The following is a 23,738-nucleotide window of genomic DNA, read 5'->3' on the forward strand; positions in this document are numbered from 1 at the left end:
CAAAGAACTGATAGCACTTCCATGATCAATCAGGATCACGGATTGCCAGAACTTTGTCAAATTCCACCATGCTGTCTCGAGATTGAGCAAACGCAAATTCTAGGGAAGCAACAAGAACCTCGGGTAACAGATTTCATCTGTCACCCGCATAAATAATTTTCAGCAATAGATCTCATCTACTACCTAATTATATTATGCAATACCCATACATCTCCATGTATTCTAGATCGAAACCTGCATCTACGCATAGCACGGCTCTTGATGCCACTATAGGGGAACGCAGTAGAAAACAAAAAATTTCCGACCTACGCACCAGCCCAGGACCACTATGGAGACTGCATACATGGTTTGATCTTTTTCGTTACCGACTCGTAGCGCAGCGGGAAGTAGAGTCGATGACGATCGGCGGTGCAGATCCCCGCAGCTACGATTTACAACCTCCCAACCGCGAGGATGTATACCCTCATCCGCTCCTCAGACAGCCCTCCGGGAGGCGGTCGAACAGCCCCCCGGACGGTGTCGCGGACAGCCCTTCGGGAGGACCTTCGAAACTCGAGCGGTCACTCGGACAGCCCTTCGGGAGGACCTTCGAAACTCGGACGGTCACACGGACAGCCCTTCAGGAGGCACTCGCGAACTAAGACCGAAACTACGATCTCTCTACAGAGTTGCACACATACGGTGTCATCTATCCGGCAGGGCTTCGCCGTCCAGAACTAGTTCTGCCGGAACCCAGACAGCCTTACGGCTCTACGAAACTCTTTTTGTGGGAGGGAGAGAAGAAGCCAGATAATGCATGGCATGTGTATGAGAGCAAGGGATGAGTGTGGAGGGCTGCCCCTCCACCTCTGTTTATAGGAAATCCCAAGTGGGTAGGGTAGTTTCACAAAAAACCCAAAATGCACATGAATGAAGTCCTTCCACAAGGACCTAGGAGTGAAACCAAGGAACAAGAGGGTCCCCAAGGGGGGATACCCCATGTGGCCGGCCACACCTCCATGAGGGGCCCAAAAAATGGCTCCTATCCATCCATGTCATCCCCAAGATCTTTTGGAGCAAAGCCCCAAAAGGTGGCTTTCCATAAAGTAACCATAAAGCTGATTTTCACTATTCACGACAACATTTTTCAGCGTCTGATCGAACTGAAAATATTTATGTGGGCTAAGAACATTTCCAGTACCCACTAAAATGATTTTCAACGCGTTCCGAAACAATTCCGGTTTTAGTGATTTTCATCTGCGAAACGCATCTGAAGTGGCTCCGGCAGCTCCGGAACATTTCCGGTTTTTATCTCAGAAAATTCCAAAAAGCTTCCAGAATGATTCTGGCATCCTCCAAGAATTATCAGGCATGTGCCGAAACCAATTTGACTTAATGGTGTATCCCGAAACAAGTTTTCGGTATCATCGAAACTTATCCGATGACCTCTCTCTACGGTACGATTTCGCTGTCCGAAACTTTTCGGTGTCCGAAACTTTTTCGGTGATTTTCTCTCAGACTCCCTGTCTAGTATCCAGCAGATAGATGACCCTTAAGCATGTGACCCTATAAGTTCGGTGAAGTATAGACATGACCCGGAACCCCTTCCGATCAATGATCAACATCGGAGCCGTGGACACCCATATTGACCCCTATACCCACACGAATAAATATTCGAGTGAACCTCCAGTTGTCGTGTGCTATTCCTGTTGCTTCGTGATATGTTACAAATACCCGAGGTGAGACATGTTGGCATTCTTGTGGATCAACAACTTGTCCACTATGCTAGCTACCTCGTTACCGGTATTGTTCTCTTTTCTCGTTATCGTGTTCCGGCATCCCCGTGATCAAATCACAAAGTGTCTGGCCAGACGATGATGGATACCGTAACACCGAGAGGGCCCAGAGATATCTCTCCATCGTCGGAGGAGCAAATCCCAATCTTGAGCTATCATGTTACTTGACACACTTTTCCATGAACCCGTAAGCCGCCGTAATAGCCACCCATTTACGGATGACGTTTAACAAACCCCAAAGTTCATGAAGCAAGCATGAAGAAACTCGATACTCTCATGGTCTAAGGAATCATGCAAACGTTAACCATCTCTATGTTATGTACCAATAAACTTGTGACGAATGAATCTCATAGCATAACATCATGCCGGGTCGATTCAACACAAATGTTCTCTTAACATTGTGCCCTCAAGGTTGCTGACATAGACATGCCCATGATCAGGAAAACATAACCATCATGCAACACTTGAGCTAGTCTTAGAGGCCAGACTAGGAATACATTTTACCGTTTATTATTCCACACGTGCATATGAGTCTTCCTCCGAGCCTCGTGGTTATTGCAGACTCGAGAACCATAGCAGTTATAGCATGGAACATAAACATAATTATGAACTCGGAGATAAATAATATCATTTATTATTGCCTCTAGGGCATATCTCCTACACAACCAACGCGCCCAATGGCATTCAGGCGCCGGCATGGGATCAAGCAGCTCTCGTCCACGCCCTCAACGCCATGAGCCTGCAGCAGGGCCAATCCTCCAACTCCGGCGGGGAATGGGTCCTTGACTCCAGCGCGTCCTCCCACGTGGCTGCTTCTCCGGGTATGCTTTCCTCATCTCATCGTTGTTCTTTACCTGACATTGTAGTTGGCAATGGTGGTACTGTGGCAGTCACGCACACTGGTCATCTCCATCTGCCCACCACAACCCAACCCCTCACTCTCAACAACGTTCTAGTCTCCCCACATCTCATCAAAAACCTCATCTTCGTTAAAACCCTAGCCCGTGAAAACCCAGTTAATGTTGAATTTGATGATTGTGGTTTCTCTATCAAGGACCGAAGCTCGAAGGAGGTGATCCTCCGCTCTGACACGCCGGACGGCCTGTACCCACTGCACCCAACACCGTCGACCCGTCATCACCAAGCCTTCACCGCCACCTCGCGCGACGTCTGGCATCGCCGCCTCGGCCACCTTGGCGACGACGCTCTGGACACCACTCTCCGGCGTGCGTCCATCATCTCGGACGCTGCTCATACCACCTGCACTGCATATCATCTCGGCAAAAGCCACAGACTATCGTTTAGTTCATCAGATCATGTTTCATATTTTCCCTTTCAGCTTGTGCATTGTGATATGTGGACCTCTCCTGTACTTAGTATTTCTGGTTATCAGTACTATCTAGTGGTTGTCGATGATTACAGTCATTTTATGTGGACATTCCCGCTTAATCACAAAAATGAGGTCCTGCCCACACTACGGCAGTTCATCACACTAGTGTGTCGCCACTTCAACTTACCCGTCCTCACCATACAAACCGACAATGGCCGTGAGTTTGATAACAATGCCTCTCGCCAACTCTTCTCTTCCCTGGGCATCGTTCTCCGCAAGTCTTGCCCATACACCTCCCCTCAAAACGGGCGAGCCGAGCGTGCTCTGCGGACACTTAACGACATCTCACGCTCTCTCCTTATACATGCATCCATGCCCTACCCGTACTGGGCCGAGGCTCTCCAAACAGCCACTTTTTTGCTCAATCGTCGACCCTGCCGACCGCGGCACAACCAGACGCCATTCTTCTTGCTCTATGGTGTCCATCCGGACTACTCCGCTTTGCGAGTCTTCGGATGCCTGTGCTTCCCAAACCTCACGGCCACCTCGCAGCACAAACTAGCCCCCCGGTCTGCTCCTTGTGTTTTCCTTGGTTACTCACAGGATCACAAGGGCTACCGGTGCCTGAATCGTGTCACCGGCCGCATGGTCATCTCGCGCCATGTTGTGTTCGATGAGTCCACCTTCCCGTTTCACCAGTAAAACACGATCGAGCCAAACGCCCCAACCCACTCTGACATGGGCGATCTCCTGCCCCCCGTCGATATCCCTCGCCGGGTGCGCGGTAGCCGACCCCGTCAGCCCGCACCAACCCACAGCCCAACACCTGACACGGTCCCTCTGCAGGTGCCCTTCCCATGCCTGAACAACCCGTCCCGGCAGCATCAACGCCTGCTAGCAGCCCAACCCCTCCGTCCTCTCCCACATCCGCGCCCTCTGCCGTCACCACCGAGCCCATGTCCTCACCTGACACCGCGCCCTCCTCCCAGCCACCGGCGGTCGCTCGTCACCCGGCACCACCACCACTTCCCACCCACCAAATGTCACACGCGCCCAAGCAGGGCGCTTCTTCCCCAACCCTAAATATCACCAGTCTCTCCTCGCGGCCACAGACGACTCCGTCTCCCCCGTCCCCAAAACTGTGCGTGCTGCCTTACGTGACCCGAATTGGCTAGCTGCAATGCAGGTTGAGTACGCGGCGCTGATGCAGAACCGGACATGGAGCCTCGTTCCCCGACCGCGTGGCGCCAACATTGTCACTGGGAAGTGGCTCTTCCGTCACAAGTTCAAAGCTGATGGGAGCCTGGAACGCTACAAGGCGAAATGGGTGGTCCGTGGATTCTCCCAACGCCCCGGTGTGGACTTCGACGAGACCTTCTCGCCGGTGGTCAAGGCGGCCACCATTCGCGTCGTCCTCTCCGTCGCTGCCGCGCACAACTGGCCGGTGCACCAGATGGACGTGAACAACACATTCCTGCATGGTCACCTCACCTCACTGAGCGTGTCTACTGTTAGCAACCCGTCGGGTTCGTCGACGCCAGCCACCCCGACCACGTCTGCCTCCTCGACAAGTCGCTCTACGGCCTCAAGCAGGCACCGCGGGCCTGGTTCGCGCGGTTCGCCGCCTTCGTCCGCACCATCGGCTTCCGCGACTGCCGCTCCGACCCGTCGCTGTTCGTCCTCCAAAGTGGCGATGGCGCGGCGTACCTACTACTGTACGTCGACGACATCGTCCTCGCGGCTTCTTCGTCGACGCTCCTTCATCGCCTCCAACAGCAGCTGTCCGCGGAGTTCTCCATGAAAGACCTCGGGCCATTACACTACTTCATGGGCATCGCCGTGACCAGGGACGCCCGAGGCTTCTTCCTTTCACAGCGTGGCTACGCTGAGGAACTTCTGGAGCGCGCCAACATGGTCGAGTGCAAGCCTGTCTCGACCCCCGTCGACACGCACTCCAAACTCTCGGCCACGGACGGCTCGCCGGTGACCGATGCGTCGGAGTATCACAGCCTTGTGGGTGCACTACAATATCTCATGATGACGCGGCCGGACATCGCCTACGTCGTTCAGCAGTGCTGCCTCGTCATGCATGACCCACGCGCCGCCCACCTTGCTCTGGTGAAGCGTGTGCTCCGTTACCTCCGCGGCACCACCGACCACGGGCTGCACCTGCATCGCTCGCCGTCGCTCGACCTGGTTGCGTACTCGGATGCCGACTGGGCCGGCTGCCACGATACGCGGCGCTCTACTTCCGGCTACGCCGTGTTCCTCGGTGACTCCCTGGTCTCCTGGTCGAGCAAACGACAGGCCACGGTCTCACGCTCCAGTGCGGAAGCCGAGTACCGCGCCATCGCCAACGCGGTCGCGGAGTGCTGCTGGCTCCGGCAACTTCTCGGCGAGCTCCGCATCCCGCTACCCAAGGCCAGGTGGTTTTCTGCGACAACATCTCCTCCGTGTACATGGCGGCCAACCCCGTTCATCACCGGCGCACGAAAGACATCGAACTCGACATCCACTTTGTCCGTGAGAAGGTGGCGCTGGGCGAGTTCTGTGTCCTCCACGTCCCAACCAAGCAGCAGTTCGCCGACGTCCTGACGAAAGGGCTCCCCACGCCGGCGTTCCAAGACAGGTCCAGCTTGTGCATCCGACCACCGGATGCTGCAGCTGCGGCGGGGTGTTGACTGACTCTTAGCGCTCTACTTGCATGCCCACGTCCCATCCATGCATGGGCACGTACCGCACACGTTCTCCCTCTCTGCGCACGTCGCACCTCTCCTCTCTCTGTCTAACTGCGCCATTGCGCACGGCTGTAACCTGTACATATATACAGAGCAATAGCAGATCGGCACTCGTGGTGCCTTACTCTCGCATCTCTCTTACTCACACAGGTCATCTTCTCCCAAGGAAAGTTCCTTCATGAGATCCTCCACTTTTTCCTTCCCTGTCGCAGCAGATTTGCCCCGATTCGCCATGGCTGATTAGAAGCAGATCGAACTCCGTGCCGTCGAAACCGCAGACAAAGTTCACAGAAACCCTAACTCCACCTAATCCCAGGCTCCGTCCTAGGCCGGGTGGTAGTGCCAGACTACCCCTTGTTCAACCCGAGAGGAGTCAGGTCCGAGGAGGGAGAAGGAAAAGATAATTTTCTAAACGTCGCCGCCGCCGGCGAGAGGAACACTAAAACCCTAGCGAGAGGGAACTTTCTTTCCACAAATTATACCGCCGGTTGCACCTGCACTGTTACTTGCCAGCATGAGTTGGCTCTGTCATGGGCTGGAATTAGTCCCTCCTGGTGGGCCATCTTGTCAGCGAGCTGCGTGTGAGCTGTTCAAGAGGTGTTGCCGGTGGGTCCTTCCTGTCAGATGTCACCTGGTGCGTGACGTGACCTTCTCCTTGAGAACTAGCTTGTCCCCAAGCCAGAGTATCCGAGAACTGTTCTTGCATGTGTGTTCCATTAACCATCATAAGAAGGAGTGTTTGCAATATAGCTTCAGGAACAGCCGCAACGCATCAGACTCCCAGCATACATCCATTAGGTCTGAGCATGCCGGAGTATCAGGGGCCACTGCTTTCTTTAACACAGACACATGAACCACTCGGTGGATCTTACTTGAAGATGGTAGGCTCAGTTTTTATGCGACAGTGCCCACTCGTTGTAAATCTTCAAATGGTCCAAAAGTATGACGTGAGCGCCGGCGGCGGCGTGCATGGCGAGCAACGTGGTGATGTTTTGGGAGAATCTTAGAGTTAGTTGTAGTGCAAGATACCGACTAGCTTGGGGAATGACGTGAGAATACTTCAACAGTGTTTGGTATATTTGATTAGAGAGTTTTGGATGGAGAAAGAGAAGCAAGAGGGTCTCAACCATACAACACGGTGACTTTTTGGGAAAATATTGAAAGCGGGTGGAAATTAAAAACAAAAAACAAAAAAAATTGTTGCACCTCGCAAAATAACTTTTGTTCTATATGAGAAAATTACAGGAAATCGATTCATGTAGTAGTTTATATTTTGTTATATCACAATTCAGAGGAAATATACCGGAATAAAACAAATATGGAAATTGATCTGTCAGCTCACTTTATGCAGACCCATTTATGTGCCCATTTATTAATTTAAATTTTGATTTTTTTAAATAAATGTTATAGTGTGAGAATTGTTCTTCTCACATTTCAATAACCCATATATATTACTTCATGAAGAACCAACTTTTATGATTTTTCCAATGGAGGACTTATTGAATTACTGCCGTACCGGCCAAAAACTAGATAATTTTGCAACATTGTGATAATCAATATTGAAGTTTTGAAATGTCCTGAAATTTAACATTGAGATGGAACTGATTCTAAGCATGAGTAGTATGATAGCTGTGGCATCTTCAACGTCTTGATGTACCCCTCAGCCCCTCGCCTATTAGTCGTGTTTCATGGAGGAAACATAGCTTCTGAACGCACACAAACCTATGATATTTTGCCGCTATGATGTGCAAAATTAACATATCCAAAGGGGATTGAGGAGGATCTTAACTTGTAGGGGGTTTAATCCCCTTTAAATCTCATGGAGATCACTGAGTGAACTCAAACCATTTGTAACAACGATCACACCATAATATTTTTTTAGAGAAACCCCGGCCTCTGCATCTGGACGATGCATGCAGTCACTTTATTAATCATTCACACAAGACCTTACAAAGTCATACAACAGTAAGACTAAAGCCACCGTCTAGGCAACATCTGTCACTACTCCTATCCAGTTGATGAAGGGATGCTGATAGTCTGGGCTTAATACCAAACAGACCTCGCAACCAAACCTAACACCTAAGACCTGAGGTCCCAACCAGAACGCCTGCCGGGTATGAGGCCACCGCAGCCACCTGCCACCAATCCATCTTCAGTGTTGTACTGCTGCATCTACCTTTCCCGGTCTAGCTGCCGTCGACGCCACCACAACGCCAGACAACGCCACCATCCTATGCTCGTCCATCATCACACGCCCATCAGCGAGACCCTGCTGCTCCATGCCACTAAGACCGCCGTTATCGACGTGCCAGATGCCACGCCGCTCCTCCATCGCGAACACCACCTGTTGCCACTGGTCCCATGCCCTCCGTGTGCAGTTCCTCTAACCGAGCACCCAAACGCCCCAGGCGGCACCTCCAAGAAGGGTACGACACACGCAGTGCGGTCGCCGCCCAATCTAAGGAGATTCTGGATTTTCACCCTGGCATGGGGTCGGGGTGGAGGGCAGGGACCTCGACGGCGCTTGCAAGGAGGAGAACGACGAACCTGGTCGTCGCCACTATCGGGATGAATGAGTTGTCTAGAGTTTCGTCCAGTCCGATGTCACCTCTACCAGCCCCATGAACGCATCGAGGCCAACGACCGCGATCGTAAGCCACCAAGTGCAGTGGGAGAGAGCCTGCAGTGCGGAGGAGATCCACCGGCAACTCACCGCCCACACGGTCAAGACGCCGTCCATCGACCCCTCGCGAACGACGCCGGCCGAGGGCATCGTCGCCATGCCTAACGGGGCCACCGCCCCAGGTCCAGGTTCCTCCACGATGGCCAGAGTGGCGAGATCCTTCACGAGCGACAAGATCCGGCACCGCGCGGCCGCCGCCGTCGCCCAAGCCCGCCATCGACCGATCCCGCCGCCACCGGGAGCCCGTACGCTGCTGAGAATCCCACACCCATGGATCTGGGCACCCGTGCACCGCCGCGAGCCCGCCGCCTCCGGGATCCGCCACACCGTCGGGAGGGCCGCACCCACGGATCAGGACGCCCCGCCGCCGCGTATCCGAGAGAGGGAGGAGAGACCCTCGGCCGCCATCGTCGCACGCACGGGCTTTGCTCGGCGCCGACCATCGGCAGCGGCGGAGGGGGAGAAGGGCATTGGAGGGTTACTAGGCGGCGGCGGCTGAGCCCGCCTGAGCCACCCGCGGGGGAGGCGACGCGAGCAGGAGACGTGGTCGTTGCTTGTATGATTGCCGTGTTGCCAGAGGAGCATGAAAATGGAGGTGCTATGAGATTGTCGTGTTGCCGTGTCACACCATAACATGATAAACCAAAATTAACATTACCACTACTAGGAAAATGCTTATACGCAGAACTTTACCAGTAGCGCCTATTTTGGACCCCACGCTACTAGTAAATACCAGTAGCGCTTGGTACAAAACGCGATGCTGGTATTACTTAGTAGCAGCATGGGTTGTTTTAGATAGCGCTACTAAGTGTGCCACACCACACCTCCAGGTTAGGACACAATAGCAGTGTGGGTGATCAACCCAGCGCTACTGCTAAAGACATAGCTATAGCGCCTGGTTTGCAAAACGCGCTACTATCACCCACGCTAAACAAAATCCACCCAACACCCGATCCAGATCCCCTCCACCCCCGGCCTCCCTTCCACCTCCTCTCCTCTCCCAACCCACTCGCCGTCGGCCCTGCTGAAGAGTAGCGGAGGGGCCATGGCGACGAATGAGAGACCCGTCGCATCCGTCGACCCCGACATCGCGCTCGCCTACTCGCGCGGCTAGCCCGCTCGCGCGGCCCCTCTCCCCCTTCCGCCTCCCCTGAGCCCGCACCTCACTCTTCTCTGCTGATCCGCGCAGGACTCCTTCGCCTATGCCGAGAGGTGCGTGCGGACCTCAGCTCCACAGAACGGCTCTGCCGGTTGATCCCATCGCACTCACGTCGTCTCCGTGCTCCCTGCAGGGACGTGGTGCTCTACGCGCTCGGCGCGGGGGCCTGTGGCGCGGACGCCATCGACGACAAGGAGCTCCACCTCATGCACCACAGGGACGGCCAACCCCACATCAAGGTGCCCCGCCCCTTCCCTCCCTCCCCCGATCCGATCCTCTCTCGTTTCTTCGCCAATTGGTTGCGGCGACTTGGATTCCCAAATCGTATCGGTTCAGGCTGCTGGAATTGATTTCGAACAAGAATGGCAGCAACCGGATGCAATTTTGAGTAGTACATATTGAATAAGCTGACCAACCAGCAACCCCTCATATGGTCTGTATTTTCAAGCAATTTTCTTCTCCAGGTAGGACATTTACTCTGTCACTCTTTGAAGGAAAATATAAAGACTTTGATGCCCAAAGGTTCAAACTATTTGTGTGACTTTGATCGAGCAATATCCACTGTTCATCATGGGTTCGCTAATATGTTGATGAATACTATTTGGCAAATAGGGTGAGGTTGTTAGTTTTTTTTTTTTTAAAAAGGAGGATGACCCCCGGCCTCTGCATCTGGGAGATGCATACGGCCACTTTATTGATTATTCTCGAGGACCGTACAAAGTATTACAACAATGTGCCTGAATCCACCATCTTGGCAACATATGCCGCTACTCCTATCCAATATGATGAAGGGGTGCTAGCTGGGCCACTACCCAAACCACTCACCTAAGCCTAACATCAAAAGCCGGAAGCCGAAACTCATTCGGAAGCCCCAGCCGAGCCACATACCGGGTCTAGGGCACAATCCGGTCAGACGCACTCGTGTGTCGTCGCCGCCATCTTCCACAGGTCTTCAGATCATATTGAGGCTTCTACCTTGTCTGGCCACTCTGCCATCGACGTCACCATGACGCCAGATAGCAACCTCCTCCTGCGCGAGCCCATCTCCGTGCATCGGACGTCGAGTCTCCACAGCGCCATGCCATCGATCTCCGCCGCCATCAATGTGTGAGATGAAGCACCGCTCCACCATCCCTCCAGCCAGCACTTGCTCCAAAACGATGCCCCCAGAAGGGAAAGCGATAAAACGCCATCATCATCCGATCCGGAAGACCCAGATATGAGGTTTCCCCCTGAGCACCCCGAGCCTGATGGCGCAGACTGCCGACGATGCCTCGACCATCGGCAGTAGCTCCACCAGACGAGCGTCGCCTACGTCGCCGCAGCCACCAGGATGAAGCTGACCAGAATGCATGTGTCGACGCCGAACCGCCACCACTTCCACCGCCGCTTGAGCAGCCCCCGAGCAACGCCTTCAGGAAGGAGCACGCCACCGTGGTGTCGTCGTTGCTTGGAACAGGGGGTCTGAGGTTTTCACCTGAGCTCCTGGGAGGGGTAGAAGGAAGGAGGTCCTCTCCGAAGCCTCCACCGAGGGAAGCAACACCCAAAGGCACTGTCATCGGAGTGGCCGCCACGCCGGCCAAGAGATTCCCCCGGAACCCTTCCAGCCACCGGATCTGCAAGGCCAGCACCCATGAACGGTGGCCGAAGCCACCAAGTGCCGGATCCGATACAGATCGGAGTAGATCGGGGTCGAGGACGAACATCACCATGGCCACCAACATCCAGCGAAGAACCGTCGCCGCAGCCGAAGCCCACCACCTCCCCGCCATCCACATAGCCAGGGAAGTGGCCCACCTGTCCACGCCGGCGCCGCCCGCCGAAGCTACGCCGCGTGCCACCAACCAGGGCCGCCGCCATGGATCCGAGGCTCCCCACGAGGGGCGCGCCCGACCAGCGCGAGTGCCAGATCCCGCCGCCGCCGGCCGCCAGCGGGGTTTGCCCGCCGACGAAGAGCGCCAGATCCCGCCGACGGGCGCCGCCAGCACGCAGCCCGCCTCGTGCAGCCCTCCACGCCAGCCACCGTGGCAGCCCAGCGTCGCCGCGTCCCGCACAACGCCGCGTTCCGGCCAGGGTAGATCGCCCCACGGCGATCCCGCCTCGCGAGAAGGAGAGAGCGCCCCGCCGCCGCCCATGCCGGGCGGGCTTCGCCCGCCGGCACGCCCTGGCTGCGGCGAGGGGAGGGATGGGGAGAGGGTCGCGGTTCGGCGGCGGCTAGGGTTTCCTCCCTTGCCACCCGTGGGAGCGCCAGAGGAGGGCTGGCTCTGTTTCAGCCTCTGCTTGTAATATGTGAGGTTGTTAGTTGCCTGGGTAAAAATACATGGAGTATTCATAGTCCATAGTAATATCGTTCTCCGGTGGTCCAATCTGGTGCTACTTACTAAGCAAGTTAGTCATAATTTTTGTCTATCCATCAGCCTTGGCTCATGTCTATGACTATGTACATGTAGGTGTATACATGTTCTCTTAGTCAACTGTCAATTCACTGGACCGCTGACAGTTTTTTATTAGTGTGAGTGTGATTCCCCTTGTAACTAAGCAAAGTGATACGCGGAGGAATTGGCAGCCAAGGTGGCTGCACGGCTCCACCTCGACATCGGACCTCCCACTGGACAGAATCGGAGTGGGACAATGTCGGTTCGATGGTCGACAGCGGCTCCGTATAGGAAAGAAGAAGACGACGGAAGCTGCCCAAGAGTTGGTATGGCTTGGCTAGGACAGCTCGCGGATAGGAACAACGGGCAAGAAGTGCATATGAGGCAGAGCGTAAGACGATTTGTTTTTTGAGGAACTGAGCAGGAGGAATAAGGAAGAGCAGTAACAATGGGGAGAAGCGCTCCCTGTCCTAATCCATCATGGTTGTGGCCTTGCCTTCTCAAAAGGTGTTTCATTGCGTTCTTGCCGGTTTGAATTGTTTTGTTCCTCAAGTTGAGGATGCTATTCCAGTCCAATGGCACAGCGTATTATCTTATCTCTTTCTTTATTTGATGGGTGCTTATCCATCTTAAGACTGCAACTGCAAGTTCCATTGTCATGTCTTTCAGATTGTTTTTTATACGGTGGAGAAGCTTTGTGCAGGTGCTCACGACCAAGATTGTTGTTGTTTGTACTGCATACCGCTTTATGCATTGGCTAAATTTTTAGTTTGGCTTCTCACACCATGGTTTGCTTACCGAAATCTTTGTGTATGTTTGCACTGCAGGGCTGTGAACCTGTGATGCATCGGTGGACGAATCTGGTTTACGAGAAAGAGACATATGCGAGCGCTTTGTTTTCTTCTTTCAGGGTGCCTCCTACAAATGCAACTACATGCTCAGGTCAGGTATATATGTTTGTTTCTTTGTCCACCGGTTAGTAGGGTAATATAATATTTTGTGGTAACTGTCCACGCGTTGAGAAAAAATGGATGGAGTGAGTTGAGTTGCATTTCCTACAAAGTAAATAATAGAAATTCTAATAAAGCATTGGTTCAACTAAAACATTCACAATTCCTTTTGGGATTCTTCGGATCCAAATCCTAACCAGTCCTTTTGGTTAACACAAATGGATTACTGAAATAAATATGCAAAAAAAATTAGAGATGGTGACCTTGGGATTGACAATGCATTGTCATCAAATAGACACCGCGGCCACCATCGTAGAGGGCGGAAAGGAGGATAAGCGACACGAATGGGACGCCATGTTTAAATAGAGAACATGGAATTGCGTGGGAAGAGGGTTATCCTTTAGCCATTAAGCCATGCTTATTAGGCTAGTGGTATGTAGTATTTTTTTCTCCCGTTGCAATGCACGGGCCTTTTTACTAGTATAACTTTAACAGCTACAATCTTGAGAATTTTTTCCATTCTTTTTTGGCCCATGCCTTCCCACTAGTAGAAAAAGGATCAAATGTGAGACACATAAGTTCCGGATTGTAACAGAACCGGCACTAATGTGACCATTAGTGCCGGTTCCAATGGCTAGGCGGGTGGAGCTCATTAGTACCGGTTCGTGGCGAACCTTTAGTACCGACTCATACCACGAACCGGTACTAAAGAGGTGGTGTCCTTTAGTACGGGTTGGTGGCTCCAACCGGTACTAAAGACCCCCCCCCCCCAGTACGGGTTCGTGCCACCAACCGGTACTAAAGGGGTGCGCTGCCACCCGCCGTGTACAATGTTTAGTCCCACCTCGCTAGTTGAGAGGAGCTCGCACCAGTTTATAAGACCCGTCGCGGCTACCGTGTCGAGCTCCTCTCTAAGCAGGCCTTTGTGGGCCTATTGCAAGTCTTCTGCCCTGTGGGGCCTACTGGCCCGTACTGGCCTGCATTCTGGCCCAACTAGAGGTTGGGTTTCTAGTCATATGCAGGCCGTGCCGGCCTAGTAGTGGGCTGTTTTTCAAAAAAAAAAATTCAAAAACAAAATCCTTTAGTACCGGTTGGTGTTACCAACCGGTACTAAAGGGCTCTCCTCCCCGGGCGATGGCTTGTACCACGTGGTGGCCCTTTAGCGGCGGTTCGTGCAGAATCGGTACTAAAGGGGGACCTTTAGTCCCCAACCTTTAGTGCCGGTTACAGAACCGGCACTAAAGGGCCTTACAAACCGGTGCTATAGCCCGGTTCTGCACTAGTGTCCACTCATTTTCTGCACAACGAAGATATAGGCTACACACCTCCACATGATTTCTCTCTCAAAAAAATAACCTCCACATGATTGGCACTCCAAACTCCAAAGAATTTCCAGCCACAACTCACGTGTGGTCAGGAAGACAAGTCAAGTCAAGTGGAGCATTAGGTACACGCTCTGCTGTGTAAAAACACACACACACAAAGATACTTCAATCCACTCCTTTATTCTTGCTAGGAGTCTCGCTGCTCTGCCTCACGCGGTCACCGGAGTCTGGTCGACGGCAAGACTCTGGTAACTACGAACACCCTTCCATCTCCCCTGTCATGCTTTCTCCAGTTGTCCATGGAGCTGTTGCTTGCTGAATTTAGGCTTTGTTTTTTTTTTCGATGAAGGGCGCTTAATTTAGGCTTAGTTGGAATAATTCCTTGCAATACTACTATTTTTAATTGTCAGTGCCTTCGATGATCCATGCTCCATCTGCACACATATTTATTATGCGTGTTTATATTCTCAAAAAAGAGATGGTGTGTGTTTATCTTTTAACCGTATCGTTTAGCTAAGATCGTAACAAGATTTTTGTAGTTGTACGCTTTCTAAAAAGGAACATATTTTCCTCACAAAACTAAGAGACGATCAACTTTAGGAATTGCAACTTTATAGACAGTACTAATCTAGACAGGTATCCATGGTAACCATGTGCATTCCTGGACCATTTAGTTTGAATAGCCAGTGAGGAATTAAGCATATATTTTGGCATTAGCTCTTTTAAATTGCTAGATGAGAAGGAATCTTAACTTTATGGATCTTGTGAATTGTAATATACTATTTGGTTGAACTGATGATATTTGAATACTAACAAGTTTTCACTTTCCTGACGTGGACGCAGGGTTGTTCGACGCTGACTAGCGCGGCCCGGTGGGCGCTGTGCTCTTCAACCCGGTGAAGCCCGGCGGCCACGTCGCACAGATGATCGTCCAGGTGATCGTGACGCCGAAGGTCGCCGAGGTGGAGGACCTCGACGCCACCGTCCGGGGGAAGGGAGGATTTGGGTCCACCGACGTCTGAACTCCGAGCCTTGGTAGATACATCTACGGAAGTGGTTTGTTTGGGTTGGTGGTGAACACTAGGGAAGTTACCCATGTTTCGATAATGGTTGTGTGTGTCTGATGTTACATGGATTCTTGCGATCTCTTCCAGTTGAGATGGTTCTGTGACCTTAGTTTATCTTGCACTGGATGTGTCTCTGATTTCCATTCATGAATACTGCATCTAATTTTTATTTGTTTTAATTCCTAATTAGCTAGTAGTAGCGTGGGGGAAAGGTGCATGCTAGTAGTCCTAATTAGCTAGTAGTAGCGTGGGGGGAAAGTGCACGCTACTAGTACTTAGGATAGTAGTAGCGTGGGTTACAAAAAAGTGCTACTGTTATCTTCAGTTACCAGTAGCGTTGCGACAAACAAGCGCTACTGCTAAAAAATAGCTGTAGCGCCGTAGCAGTAGCGCATCTGCCAGCGCTACTGGTAAGCATTTTCCTAATAGTGTACGAATATGCTATGAGATTGATTTCCCATGAAAATCAGTCGGCCCGACAACCAATGAAGCATCATTGAGTTCTCGCTGGGGTCGTCGTCCTCCTGTCATCACAGCAACACAACACACATGCCCATGTTGCTTTGTTTATTCATCGCCGCAAACGCAGCATCACGCGCCGCCTTCTTTTCCCATAAGTATCCATTGAAGTACTGTCGGCAATCACAACACCATCAGTTTAGCAGTGCGCCATGCAACATCACCGTCGTTGTAATCATTATCAGTGCAGCATTGCCCCCTGTTACGGTCACCACACAACATCGCCGACTATCGACACATAGCTCCCTCCCGGTTGGCAGCAATGGGGACTGGTGCGACTAGGGTGGGTTACAACATCGACATCTGCTGGAAATTCGGCGGACACCCTGCATCACCGTCGCATGGTGCAGTTGGTCGATGTTGCACACCTCCTCCCCAATGAACGGTCGCAACATGGCGTGGTGAGGGACGACTGACTTGCAACACCGGCGTTGTCTGCAGCTCCCATGGTGTGCAGTGTCACCACCCTCATATGAGCAGCATCATCCTTGCGGCGATATCGTTGTCACGTCGTCAAACAACGGTCGATGCAACTCGCAGTAGCAACAACTCCATCGCCCGGAGTGGGAGAATGCAGGGAGGGAGGGGGAGTCTATGGGGGAGAGAGGAGACCAAGGTTGCCGAGGGGATCCGGAAGAGAAAGGACAACAAAGTTGCTTGACTCCGAGTTGTAGAGGGGGTCGATTCAAAGGAAGAAGACAATTCAGCAAAGAGAGAGAGGATAAGGCCTGCTGGGAGTGGCATGCGTGTCGATTGTTCAAGGTGGCCAGCAAAAACGTGGGATCAGTCCGACGAGGAAAATTGTATTCCTTAACAATAAAATTAAAACCATAATTCCTTGCTGGGTTTTTTTTGCGAGACTCGTTGGTTTTATTTGATTAAAAAAATAAAACATCGTTATTTTTCTAGCGTATTTTTAGCAAATTTTAAACATATTAAGCAGTGCAAGATATTATCAAAAACATTATCAGTTTTGCTATTTCACATCTAGATGTAATATATTATCTCATATCTAAGTCTAGAACCGTTCAATCAATACCTGATTATTTATGTGTGCGAAGGTTAATTTGCGTCGCTGGCTGCGTCCCGTGTCCCCGTTGTTTTGTTTTCTTCAGCTCATGTGTGCCGCGTACGTCATTTGTTTTTTGTTTGGCCCATTGTCCATGCGTATGCTTGGGCTTTGTTTTTCGTGTGCGTTTTCTACTCGGTTGCTGCGATGAAGTTAAATGAGAGGCAGAGTACTTTTGTCTTTTTATTCTTGATTCTCTTTGTTCATTTCTATCTTCTCACATCTGTTTGACTTTTGACCCATCTACAAGCAGCACAAGTACAAAGGAGAAAGCGGCCAGATTGATGTGGTGGTGGCCTGCTCCACTCATAAAAGAAGGGTCTGGCGCCTGCCTTCTTGACCCTCTATTCTTTTTTGTTTATGTTTTTATTTTTTGTTTTTGTTTTCTCTTTTTCTTTTCTTTTTGAATTCATAGATTTTTCTTCAGATTTGCTAAGATACGTTTAGATGAGATATAGTTTTCTCACATCTAAATTTCTCACCATACGATCTAAAGTTTTTATGTGCAAATTTTGTGATCATCCTTTGCGCGTGACTTGCTTCCGTGTGTGTGTGCGCGAGAGAGAGAGAGTGGGCTGGTCTTTTTGTTTGTGTGTGGGCCCGGACTGTGCTGATTTTTTATGTATGTGTCTGTGTGTAGAGTGGACCGCTTTTGTTTTTGTTTCGGTGGACTCCGGGGGATAATTAGAAGAAACTAGGGTGAGAAATTTCGTAATTATCATGCAAGCACTCTATCTTTTGGCCTCACTTGTCACTGTTTGTTGCATAGGTTTGCTATTTCACATCTAGATGTGAAATTGTACCTCACATATAAGTGCATTTTCATAGGATAAAACTTTGCTATAAGATTTGTTTTTTTTCTTGTTTGTTTTTTCCTTTTTTTCATATTTGGTTTTAAAACCTTTTTTTGTTTTCATTTTTTGGTCTTTCTAAATTCATGATTTTTAAAATTTTATAAGTTCTTTTAAGTTCACCTTTAATTTAGTCCTCGTAATTTGCATGCAAGCGCTCTACCTTCCGCCTCGCTTGTTGTTGTTTGTTTATTGTGTATCCTGTTGTTGGCCTAGGCATGTTCGGCTCCGCTTTTGTCGGCCCTCGACTCGCAACTGGGGCCTGACTTTTTTGTTCCAGTTGCAAGTACGTCCTCGACTCGCGACTGGGGCCCAACGTTTTTTGTTCGAGTTGCAACTCCGCTCTTGACTTGCAACTGGGGCCCAACCTTTTTTCCTAGTTGCAAGTCGACCGTCGACTCGCAACTGGGCTCTAACTTTTTTTCTAGTTGCAAGTGCACCCTCGGCTCGCGATTGGGGCCCGAACTTTTTGTCCCAGTTGTGATACCCCCATCGACTTGTAACTAAGACCTGACCTTTTTTTGTCCCAGTTACAAGTCCACCCTCCACTCGCAACTGGAGTCCGGCCTTTTTTGTATGAGTTTCAAGTCCACCCTCGAGTCGCAACTAGGGCCTGACATTTTTTTCCCTATTGCAATTGCACTCTCGACTCACAACCGGGTCTTGACACTTTTTATCCTAATTACAAGTTTACCCTTGACTCACAACGGGGCTCCGACCTTTTTTGTCCTAGTTGAAAGTCCATCCTGGATTCTTAATTGGGCCCCAACCATTTTTGTCCTAATTGCAAGACCACTCTCGACACAAATGTGGCTACACTTTTTTTTCCCAAGTTGCAAGTCCACCTTCGACTTGTAACTGGGGGCCAATCTTTGTCGAGTTGCAAGTCGACCCTTTACTCGCAACTAGGGCCCAACCTTTTTTGTCTGAGCTGCAAGTGAAGGAAATATGCCCTAGAGCAAATAATAAAGTTGTTATTTATATTTCCTTATATCATGATAAATGTTTATTATTCATGCTAGAATTGTATTAACCGGAAACTTAGTACATGTGTGAATACATAGACAAACAGAATGTCACTAGTATGCCTCTACTTGACTAGCTCGTTGAATCAAAGATGGTTATGTTTCCTAGCCATAGACATGAGTTGTCATTTGATTAACGGGATCACATCATTAGAGAATGATGTGATTGACTTGACCCATTCCGTTAGCTTAGCACTTGATCATTTAGTTTACTGATATTGCTTTCTTCATGACTTATACATGTTCCTATGACTATGAGATTATGCAACTCACGAATACCGGAGGAACACTTTCTGTGCTACCAGACGTCACAACGTAACTGGGTGATTATAAACGTGTTCTACAGGTGTCTCCAAAGGTACTTGTTGAGTTGGCATAGATCGAGATTAGGATTTGTCACTCCGATTGTCGGAGAGGTATCTCTGGGCCCTCTCGGTAATGCACATCACTATAAACCTTGCAAAAAATGTGACTAATGAGTTAGTTACGGGATGATGCACTACGGAACGAGTAAAGAGACTTGCCGGTAATGAGATTGAACTAGGTATTGAGATACCGACGATCGAATCTCGGGCAAGTAACATACCGATGACAAAGGGAACAACGTATATTGTTATGCGGTTTGACCGATAAAGATCTTCGTAGAATATGTGGGAGCCAATATGAGCATCCAGGTTCCGCTATTGGTTATTGACCGGAGATGAGTCTGGGTCATGTCTACATAGTTCTCGAACCCGTAGGGTCCGCATGCTTAACGTTCGGTGACGATCGATATTATGAGTTTATGTGTTTTGATGTACCGAAGATAGTTCGGAGTCCCGGATGTGATCACGGACATGACGAGGAGTCTCGAAATTGTCGAGACATAAAGATTGATATATTGGACGACTATATTCGGACACCGGATGAGTTCCGAGGGTCACAGGATATTTATCGGAGTGCCGGGGGGTTATCGGAACCCCCGGGAGAAGTATTGGGCCTTAGTGGGCCTTAGGGGAGAGAGAGGGAAGCATCCCAGGAGGTGGCGCGCCCCCTCCCATGAGGAGTCTGAATTGGACTAGGGGAGCGGGGCGCAGCCCCTCTTTCCCTCTCCCTCTCCCTCTCCTTTCTTCCCCCTTCCTCCTCCTAGTTGGACTAGGAAAGGAGGAGTCCTACTCCTACTAGGGGGAGGACTCCTCCGCATCCTTGGCGCGCCCCAAGGGCTGGCCGGCCTCCCCCTTGCTCCGTTATATACAGGGGCAGGGGGGCACCCCAGGACACACAAGTTGATTGCTCCTTAGCCGTGTGCGGTGCCCCCCTCCACCATATTCCACCTCGGTGATATCGTAGCGGTGCTTAGGCGAAGCCCTGCGTCGGTAACTTCGTCATCACGCCGTCGTGCTGACGAAACTCTCCCTTGATCTCTACTGGATCATGAGTTCGCGGGACGTCACTGAGCTGAACGTGTGCTGAACGTGGAGGTGTCGTACGTTCGGTACTGAGGATCGGTCGATCGTGAAGACGTACGACTACATCAACCGCGTTGTTATAACGCTTCCGCTTAACGGTCTACGAGGGTACGTGGACGACACTCTCCCCTCTCGTTGCTATGCATCACCATGATCTTGCTTGTGCGTAGAAAATTTTGAAATTACTACGTTCCCCAACAGTGGCATCCGAGCCTGGTTATGTGTAGATGTTATATGCACGAGTAGAACACAAGTGAGTTGTGGGCGATACAAGTCATACTGCTTACCAGCATGTCATACTTTGGTTCGGCGGTATTGTTGGATGAAGAGGCCCCGACCGACATTACGCGTACGCTTACGCGAGACTGGTTCTACTGACGTGCTTTGCACACCGGTGGCTGGCGGGTGTCAGTTTCTCCATCTTTAGTTGAACCGAGTGTGGCTACGCCCGGTCCTTGTTGAAGGTTAAAACAGCACTAACTTGACGAACTATCGTTGTGGTTTTTATGCGTAGGTAAGAACGGTTCTTGCTCAGCCCGTAGCAGCCCCGTAAAACTTGCAACAACAAAGTAGAGGACGTCTAACTTGTTTTTGCAGGGCATGTTGTGATGTGATATGGTCAAGGCATGATGCTATATTTTATTGTATGAGATGATCATGTTTTGTAACGGAGTTATCGGCAACTGGCAGGAGCCATATGGTTGTCGCTTTATTGTATGCAATGCAATCGCCCTGTAATTGCTTTACTTTATCACTAAGCGGTAGCGATAGTCGTAGTAGCAATAGTTGACGACAACGATGCTTCGATGGAGATCAAGGTGTCAGGCTGGTGACGATGGTGACCACGACGGTGCTTTGGAGATGGAGATAAAGGCACAAGATGATGATGGCCATATCATATCACTTATATTGATTGCATGTGATGTTTATCCTTTATGCATCTTATTCTGCTTGATTGACGGTAGCATTATAAGATGATCTCTCACTAAAAATTTCAAGGTACAAGTGTTCTCCCTGAGTATGCACCGTTGCCAAAGTTCGTCGTGCCGAGACACCACGTGATGATCGGGTGTGATAAGCTCAACGTTCACATACAACGGGTGCAAGCCAGTTTTGCACAAGCAAGAATACTCGGGTTAAACTTGACGAGCCTAGCATATGCAGATATGGCCTCGGAACACTGAGACCGAAAGGTCGAGCGTGAATCATATAGTAGATATGATCAACATAGTGATGTTCACCATTGAAAACTACTCCATCTCATGTGATGATCGGACATGGTTTAGTTGATTTGGATCACGTGATCACTTAGATGATTAGAGGGATGTCTATCTAAGTGGGAGTTCTTAAGTAATATGATTAATTGAACTTAAATTTATCATGAACTTAGTACCTGATAGTATTTTGCTTGTCTATGTTGATTGTAGATAGATGGCCCGTGTTGTTGTTCCGTTGAATTTTAATGCGTTCCTTGAGAAAGCTAAGTTGAAAGATGATGGTAGCAATTACACGGACTGGGTCCGTAACTTGAGGATTATCCTCATTGCTACACAGAAGAATTACGTCCTGGAAGCACCACTAGGTGTACCACCCGCGCCGGCAACTGCAGACATTGTGAATGCCTGGCAGTCGCGTGTTGATGACTACTCGATAGTTCAGTGTGCCATGCTTTACGGCTTAGAACCGGGACTTCAACGACGTTTTGAACGTCATGGAGCATATGAGATGTTCCAGGAGTTGAAGTTAATATTTCAAGAAAATGCCCGGATTGAGAGATATGAAGTCTTCAATAAGTTCTATAGTTGTAAGATGGAGGAGAATAGTTCTGTCCGTGAACATATACTCAGAATGTCAGGGTACTACAATCACTTGATTCAACTGGGAGTTAATCTTCCGGGTGATAGTGTCATTGACAGAATTCTTCAATCATTGCCACCAAGCTACAAGAGCTTCGTGATGAACTATAACATGCAAGGGATGGATAAGACAATTCCCGAGCTCTTCGCAATGCTAAAGGTTGCGGAGGTAGAAATCAAGAAGGAGCATCAAGTGTTGATGGTCAACAAGACCACCAGTTTCAAGAAAAAGGGTAAAGGGAAGAAGGGGAACTTCAAGAAGAACAGCAAGCAAGTTTCTGCTCAAGTGAACAAACCCAAGTCTGGACCTAAGCCTGAGACTGAGTGCTTCTACTTCAAAGGATCTGGTCACTGGAAGCGGAACTTCCCCATGTATTTGGCGGATAAGAAGTATGGCAAGGTGAACAAAGGTATATATGATATACATGTTATTGATGTGTACCTTACTAAAGCTCGCATTAGCACCTGGGTATTTGATACTGGTTCTGTTGCTAATATTTGTAACTCGAAACAGGGACTACGGATTGAGCGAAGATTGGCTAAGGACGAGGTGACGATGCGTGTGGGAAATGGTTCCAAAGTCGATGTGATCGCCGTCGGCACTCTACCTCTACATCTACCTTCGGGATTAGTATTAGACTTGAATAATTGTTATTTGGTGCCAGTGTTAAGCATGAACATTATATCTGGATCTTGTTTGATGCGAGACGGTTATTCATTTAAATCTGAGAATAATGGTTGTTCTATTTATATGAGTAATATCTTTTATGGTCATGCACCCTTGAAGAGTGGTCTATTTATGTTGAATCTCGATAGTAGTGATACACATATTCATAATGTTGAAACCAAAAGATGCAGAGTTGATAATGATAGTGCAACTTATTTGTGGCACTGCCGTTTGGGTCATATTGGTGTAAAGCGCATGAAGAAACTCCATACTGATGGACTTCTGGAATCACTTGATTATGAATCACTTGGTACTTGCGAACCATGCCTCATCGGCAAGATGACTAAAACGCCGTTCTCCGGAACAACGGAGCGAGCAACAAATTTGTTGGAGATCATACATACTGATGTATGTGGTCCGATGAATATTGAGGCTCGCGGCGGGTATCATTATTTTCTCACCTTCACAGATGATTTGAGCAGATATGGGTATATCTACTTAATGAAACATAAGTCTGAAACATTTGAAAAGTTTAAAGAATTTCAGAGTGAAGTGGAAAATCATCGTAACAAGAAAATAAAGTTTCTACGATCTGATCGTGGAGGAGAATATTTGAGTTACGAGTTTGGTCTACATTTGAAACAATGCAGAATAGTTTCGCAACTCACGCCACCCGGAACACCACAGCGAAATGGTGTGTCCGAATGTCGTAATCATACTTTACTAGATATGGTACGATCTATGATGTCTCTTACTGATTTACCGCTATCGTTTTGGGGTTATGCTTTAGAGACGGCTGCATTCACGTTAAATAGGGCACCATCGAAATCCGTTGAGACGACGCCTTATGAACTGTGGTTTGGCAAGAAACCAAAGTTGTCGTTTCTTAAAGTTTGGGGCT

At 49.8% G+C, this 23,738-nt stretch overlaps 1 long non-coding RNA gene across 1 annotated transcript; it reads left to right on the forward strand.

The window, feature by feature from the left end:
* Positions 1-13,782: 13,782 nt before the first annotated feature.
* Positions 13,783-15,523, forward strand: LOC109734839 (uncharacterized). Its single transcript, XR_002225949.4, has 2 exons — positions 13,783-14,583; positions 15,179-15,523. It is a non-coding gene; the product is annotated as an uncharacterized lncRNA (long non-coding RNA).
* Positions 15,524-23,738: the final 8,215 nt, after the last annotated feature.

Source organism: Aegilops tauschii, chromosome 3 (genome assembly GCF_002575655.3).
Source record: "Aegilops tauschii subsp. strangulata cultivar AL8/78 chromosome 3, Aet v6.0, whole genome shotgun sequence".
Lineage (NCBI taxonomy): Eukaryota > Viridiplantae > Streptophyta > Magnoliopsida > Poales > Poaceae > Aegilops > Aegilops tauschii.